Genomic DNA, 7,914 nt, shown 5'->3' with positions numbered 1-7,914 from the left:
ATAATTTATAAATCTTGTAAAAAATATTTTGATGCGTAAAAAATAAAAATTAAGTAATTATAAACAGTTTTAACTGATATAAATTAAGATATGATAAAATTAATTTGTTTTGAAGATATATGAGTGGAAGTAGTGAATCATGAAATATTTTGGTTTAGGAGTTTGTCAAACATATGTTGTAGTATTGTATGTATTGTTAGGGTTAGATTTTGGAAAACTAAAATGTTTTTTTCAAAAATTAGTTTTCACCTATATGTGTTTATTTCTGTGTATAGTAAACACTTTTCAAGTTTGATTTGATTTTATGAAGTGTTTAATTAGATAATTAAGTTTAGGGGTTATGTTTAGGGTGTGGACGACTTATATTTCAGTCGTCTGTTGAATAATTTACCCGGACGACGTATATTTCAGTCGTCTGGAAAGTCTTCTATTTTAGTTTCCCGCTAAAAATATTTAATTTCCCGCTAAAAATATTAAACTCTTCTGGACGACTTACATGTAAGTCGTCTGTTTTAATTTCTTCACCAGACGACTGAAATGTAAGTCGTCCAAGAAGTCGTCTGAGTCAAAAATATTTAATCTAATTGGATTTTTTGTCTCCCTATATAAAGAAAAATTTACACATTCTCTCTCCTCCTCTCAAATGGCTGCAACAAAAATGTAATGTTCATCATTCTAAAACTCTCCAACCTCTCTCTAATCTCTTTGACTTGAAAACACCAAACTTTATATGAATTTTTCAGTTTTGTGTCATGTATTTCTTACTAATCTATCTCTTTTGCAGGTTTTTAATCAAATGGTACTCATCTTCCACTAATTTAGAGGTAGATCTATTAATTTTAGATATGTATTTTTGTGTGTTCTATAAATGTAGATTTATCTAATCTTCCACTCATTTTCTCTATTTTTAAGTCATTTGAACGTTTTTGAATATGCAGGTTTTTCAGATCTGGATTTGATGTGCAGGTTTTTCAGATCTGGAAGACTTCTGGGACGACTTACCTGTTAGTCGTCTGGAAGTCGTCTGGACTTCTTGGAAGTCTTCTGACAAAGTCGTCTGGACTTCCAGGAAGTCGTCTGGACTTCCAGGAAGTCGTCTGGACTTCCAGGAAGTCGTCTGGACTTCCAGGAAGTCGTCTGGACTTCCAGGAAGTCGTCTGGACTTCTAGGAAGTCGTCTGGATTTTTCTGAGCGTTTTGGTAAGTTCTTATGTCTGATTTTTCTTCATTTGGTAACTTCATGTTGTATAAAGTTCTTACTTTTTTCCCAAACTAAAACTCTCCAAACCCACTCTAATCTCTTTGACTTGAAAACACCAAACTTTATATGAATTTTTCAATTTTGTCTCATGTCTTTGTTAATAATCTTTTTTTTTTGCAGGTTTTTAATTATTTGGTACTCATCTTCCACTAATTTAAAGGTAGATCTATTATTTTTATATATGTATTTTTGTGTGTTTTGTAAAGGTAGATTTATCTAATCGTCCACTCATTTTTTCTGTTTTTAAGCAATTCGAACGTTTTTGAATATGCAGGTTTTTCAGATCTGGATTTAATATGCAGGTTTTTCAGATCTGGAAGACTTCTGGGACGACTTACTTGTTAGTCGTCTGGAAGTCATCTGGAAGTCGTCTGGAAATCGTCTGGACTTCCTAAAAGTCGTCTGGACTTCCTATAAAGTCGTCTGGAAGTCGTCCGAACTTCCTAAAAGTCTTCTGGCAAAGTCGTCTGAACATCCTGGAAGTCGTCTGGACTTCTTAGAAGTCGTCTGGACTTCTTAAAAGTTGTCTGGTCTTGTCTACTCAAGTGGAATCCAAGCTTGTCTTTGTAGATGAATGATCTATAATAGTTTTGTTTGTGGTCTGTTTTATGAATTGCATGTATACTCTTTTAGTTGTGAATTTTTTGTAAAATCAGTAATAATGTTTTCCAAGATGTATTAAATGTGCTAACAATGTGTTTACACATTTACAAATCAATGAAATAATAGACTTCAGTAGCCTTTTTCTTATCTTTGGATCTCTCATATGCAATAATAAACTCCAATGGCCTTTTTCTCATCTTAATAAACAAGAATGTTGGTAAGAGATGGAAACAAACAATAGTAACTAGTCAAAGCATATCATATTTTTTATAAGTTTGCATTGAAAAACTTAGTCAAATTTAGTAAAACTAAGGGAGAGAACATATTTTGTAAATATGAGTTTTACATATCTTGAAGTTACTTATCACTCTTAAAAATACAAGTTATTCAAAAACTAACGTAGAAGACTTAAAAACTAGTGGAGAAGACGCGGACGACTTCAATATAAGTTGTCTAGACGACTAAACTATATGTCGTCTGGTCAACGCAGAGGTTATTTTTGCAATTGACTTTGAAATCTGTTATTTCGGACGACTGAAAGTTAAGTCGTCTACTATTGTTTGGTTAAAAAAAAACTCCAAAAAAGCTAGACGACTTACATTTCAGTCGTCAGAGGTTAGTTTTGCATTTGACTGGATTATTTCAGAAGTTTGACTTTTTGGACGACTTACATTTCAGTCGTCTAGTGAAAATTAAAATAATAATATTTTTTTAAAAGTAGACGACTTACAGTTAAGTCGTCATAGGTTAGTTTTGCAATTGAAAAAAAAAACTTCAAGATTTAATTATGTACAGACGACTTATAATTCAGTCGTCCACGAGACGACTGAAATGTAAGTCGTCCAGAATTTACGAGGTTTGACCAGAATCTCGGAAAAAAATCCTGGACGACTTACAATTAAGTCGTCTGGTGGACGACTGAATTATAAGTCGCCTGTGTATAATTAAATCTTGAAGTTTTTTTTTTCAATTGCAAAACTAACCTATGACTACTTAATTGTAAGTCGTTTACTTTAAAAAAAATATTATTATTTTAATTTTCGCCAGACGACTGAAATGTAAGTCGTCTGGGGAAGTCAAATTTCTGAAATTATCCAGTCAAATACAAAACTAACCTATGACGACTGAAATGTAAGTCGTCTAGGTTCTTTGGAATTTTTTTTGAAACCAAACAATAGTAGACGACTTAACTTTCAGTCGTCTCAGGTTACAGATTTCAAAGTCAATTGCAAAAATAACATCTGCGTTGACCAGACGACTTCCAGGTAAGTCGTCTACAGCCAGACGACTGAAAGGTAAGTCGTCTACAGCCAGATGACTTCCCAAGTAAGTCGTCTGACGAACAGATCTGGAAAAAAACTCGATGTCATACCTTAAATTGGTGAGATAAGTTCCTTAGCATACATAAGGCTTCTCCAAGCACACAGAATCACAAACGGAAGTCACCCACCCATAATCGTTAGCTTCTATGACTCTATGAACCATAAAAATTTTAGAATCAAAATCTTGGGTTTTTTTAGCTCATTGTGGAGAGAAAGTGAGAGATATGTTGTGTTTAGTTCACAAGAATGGAAAAAAAAGAAGGGTAAATCGATTTTAGGAGCATTAAGAGCTTCAAATTGGTTGTTCATGGTGGTTGTGGTATTGATGACAATGGCAATCTTGTAATTACTTGAAGATGATGAGGGTGAGAGAGTAAAGATGCCATTTTCGAAAAAAAAAAAAAATTGATGGCATTTTCGTAAATTATATGAACTTGTGGGGTGAATAGGGCAAAACCAATTTTCAAAAAAAAAGGAGGTTAGTTTTGTGTTTGACTTTAAGTTGTAGGTCAATTTTGCAAAAATCCCATAAACATTTGTTGTTTTTATTTTTATTTTAAATCAGAAATTATTTTTATTTAAAAACATTATTCATATATTATATAATAGTTTAAGTTTGGAAGATTAATCTATATATATAAATTATGTGTATTTTTTAAAACATAATTTAAGATATTATATATTGAGCATATGAATAAAAGCTGAATTTCTTACCTTGAAAATCAGATATTTATATTTTTATCTTCATGTTATACTCACCAATCCATCATTGATATTTATAACTCAGTATGTTTTTTAAAAAACTTAGTTTTAAGTAATAAATGAATTTAATAAATTAAATTCATCACCTATAATGTTCTGTAAACTATATTTGAAAACTCTCTAAAATTATATTTTAAGCATAATATTATTATTATTTAATTTAAGTTATTTTAAACATAATATATGCTAAACCAACTTAAATTATATTTACAATAGGACCATCCTAAACCGGTTAGTAAACCAAAAACAATACTAAACCAACATGAACCAATACCTGATTCGGCGAGGAATGAAGTGTTTCGGGATAAACGCTTGAATGGTTATTAACTGAAATGGTTTGATCATGAAAGAGTTAGTATGAATATTAACAATAAAATTATACATTAGATTAATTTAAATTTGTAAGAATACCTTTGAGTCTATGAAAAGCAATTCAATTCTCATGAATAAGTTTGGTTTTGGAAGTTGCGGGTTTCCCAACAATGAATCCACCTAACAAAAAGTTTGTTGTTATAAAAAACTCTCATTCAAAGTCATTAAAGGTTTCTGGAACGGCAAGAGTTGATAGTGAAACCATTTTTTTGCTCGAGTGCTTTGAAATTTTCCTTAATAGTGTGAGGTTGATGTGGATGGAATAATGAGTTTTATAGGGACTTTCTTGATGTAAAACTATAAAAAAAAATTTTTGTTTAATGTGGTAATTCCATTTTTATATAATTTACTACCATTTTAAGATAGAAGTACATTTTAAGATAGATGCTTAAATCTTAATGTACTTTTTCCATTATTTAAAATGTTTATTTCCATTTCTTATATTTTTATTTACGTAATATCTATATTTTATATTTTTAAATAGATATTTAAATATTAATGTACTTTTTCCATTTTTTAAATTGTGTATTTACTTATATTATATATTTTACATTTTAAGATATAATTCATATATTTATATATTACATATATAATTCATTATTTACTTATTATTTATTTTCATGTATATGTATTTCCATTTCTTGTACTTTTAATTTACTTAATATCTTTATTTTACATTTTAAGATAGATGTTTAAATCTTATGTATGTTTTCCATTTTTTTAAATTGTATATTTCCATTTGTTATACTTTCTATTTACGTAATATCTATATTTTAAATTTTAATATATATTTTTAACTCTTAATGTAATTTCCCATTTTTTAAATTTGGTATTCACTTATATTATATATTTACTTATTATTTATTTTTCTTTATATTGTGTATTTCTATTTCTTATACTTTCTATTTACTAATAATTTTATATTTCAAGATTGATTTACATTTTAAGATAGATGTTTAAATACTAATGTATTTTTTCCATTTTTTTAAATTGTGTATTTCCTTTTCTTATACTTTCTATTTACTTAATATTTATATTTTGCATTTTAAGATAGATGTTTAATATTTAATGTACTCTTTCCATTTTTTAAAAATTGTGCATTTACTTATTATTGTATATATAATTCGTATATTTATATATTTATAATATTTACTTATTATTTATTTTTCTATATATTGAGTATTTCTCTTTCTTATACTTTATATTTAGTTAATGTCTATATTTTATATTTTAAGATAGATGCTTAAATCTTTACGTATTTTTCCATTTTTAATGTAAAACGGCAATGTTTAATAGAAGAACTTGGACAAATAGTCAAATAGTTATATTTATGTTTTTTTTTCTTTTTTTTAATAAAATGGTAATGTTACATTATGAAGATAACCCGTTTTTTTAGTGAACAATGGTAATCTTACATATGTTTAATGTAGTTTTTCCATTTTTTTATGTTGTATGTTTACATATTATTGTTATTTTTAAATGTAAAATGGTAATTTTACATATGTTTATGCAGTATTTCCATTTTTTATGTTGTATGTTTACATATTATTTATTATTTTCGAAATTATATATAATTGTTTTTTTACAAAATAGTAATGTTACATTATGGAGATAAGCCGTCTTTTTTTTAGTGAAAAATGGTAATCTTACATATGTTTAATGTAGTTTTTTTCATTTTTTATGTTGTATGTTTACATATTATTTTCTTGAAGTAAAAATGTAAAATGGTAATCTTACATATGTTTAATGTAGTATTTCTATTTTTATGTTGTATGTTTTACATATATTTATTATTTTCAAAATTATATATAATGTTTTTATTTTTTTTTATAAAACGGTAATGTTACATTATGGAGATAAGCTGTCTTTTTTTTAAGTGAAAAATAGTAATCTTACATATGTTTAATGTAGTTTTTACATTTTTTTTATGCTGTATGTTTACATATTTTTTATAATTTTCGAAAAATAAGTAATATTAAAATGTAAAACTATATTTTAATGCCATGTGTCATCTTTCGAGATTATATTTTATATTTACTTATTATTTATTTTTCTTTATATTGTGTATTTTTATTTCTTATACTTTCTATTTACTAATAATTTTATATTTTAAGATTGATTTACATTTTAAGATAGATGTTTAAATACTAATGTACTTTTTCCATTTTTTGAAATTGTGTATTTCCTTTTCTTATACTTTCTATTTGCGTAATATCTATATTTTACATTTTAAGATAGATGTTTAAATCTTAATATACCTTTTCCATTGTTTTTAAGTTGTGTATTTCTTTTTCTTATATTTTCTATTTACTTAATATCTATATTACATTTTAAGATAGATGTTTAATATTTAATATACTCTTTCCATTTTTAAAAAATTGTGCATTTACTTATTATTGTATATATAATTCGTATATTTATATATTTATAATATTTAATTATTATTTATTTTTTTATATATTGAGTATTTCTCTCTTTTATACTTTATATTTAGTTAATGTCTATATTTTATATTTTAAGATAGATGTTTAAATCTTTACGTATTTTTCTATTTTTAATGTAAAACGGCAATGTTTAATAGATGAACTTGGACAAATAGTCAAACATATTTATGTTTAATGTAGTATTTCCATTTTTATGTTGTATGTTTTACAGATATTTATTATTTTCGAAATTATATATAATATTTTTTGTTTTTTTATTATAAAACGGTAATGTTACATTATGGAGATAAGCCGTCTTTTTTTTAAGTGAAAAATAGTAATCTTACATATGTTTAATGTAGTTTTTCCATTTTTTAATGCTGTATGTTTACATATTTTTTACAATTTTCGAAAATAATTAATATTAAAATGTAAAACTATATTTTATGCCACGTGTCATCTTTCGGGAGAAATGTTTTCCGCTGATGTGGACGCCCTATGGAGCCTCAAAAGCTCCCTTTTATTAGTAGAGATTTCCAAAACCTAAAAGCTGTAAAACCTTTGTTCTTTGGTCTCTTCACCTTCGGTCCTTTGCCGACTCTCGAATTCTACAATCCAAACCAAAACCCTAGTTTCTCTATAAATGAAAAACCATTTGATTCACTTCTTTCTCTACTCACAACAAGAACTCAAGAAGTCGATCCCAAGGTTTGCAATCTGAAACCCTAATTTCAGTTTTCTATCAGTCGCTAGTTCTTTAGCTTTTATATGATGTCTAATTTCATGTTTCTGATTCAAGTTAATGTTCTTTGTTAGATGATACGTAGCTCACGGACAGCTATTTGGGAGCACTACACAAGAACCGAAGACAACCAAAACAAATTTATATGTCAGTATTGCAAGAAGACTTTTGCTTGTCTGCCTAAATTTGGCACATCCAACTGCATAAACATCTTCAAACCTGCAAACAGTTCAAAGCATGTGAAGAGTATGAAGTGGTGACATGTTTGATTATCTATGTATTTTTATAACTTGTTATCTATGTTTGCTATCTATGTTTTTTTTTTGTAACTTGCTATACATGTTTCGTTTATAAATTATTTCAGATCGTGATATCCAAGCAACACAACAAGATTGAATTAAAGTGATTTAACTATGAGAGCAATGGAGGA

Source organism: Brassica rapa, chromosome A02 (assembly GCF_000309985.2).
Source record: "Brassica rapa cultivar Chiifu-401-42 chromosome A02, CAAS_Brap_v3.01, whole genome shotgun sequence".
Taxonomy (NCBI): domain Eukaryota; kingdom Viridiplantae; phylum Streptophyta; class Magnoliopsida; order Brassicales; family Brassicaceae; genus Brassica; species Brassica rapa.
Note: the sequence above shows the minus strand (reverse complement) of the source record.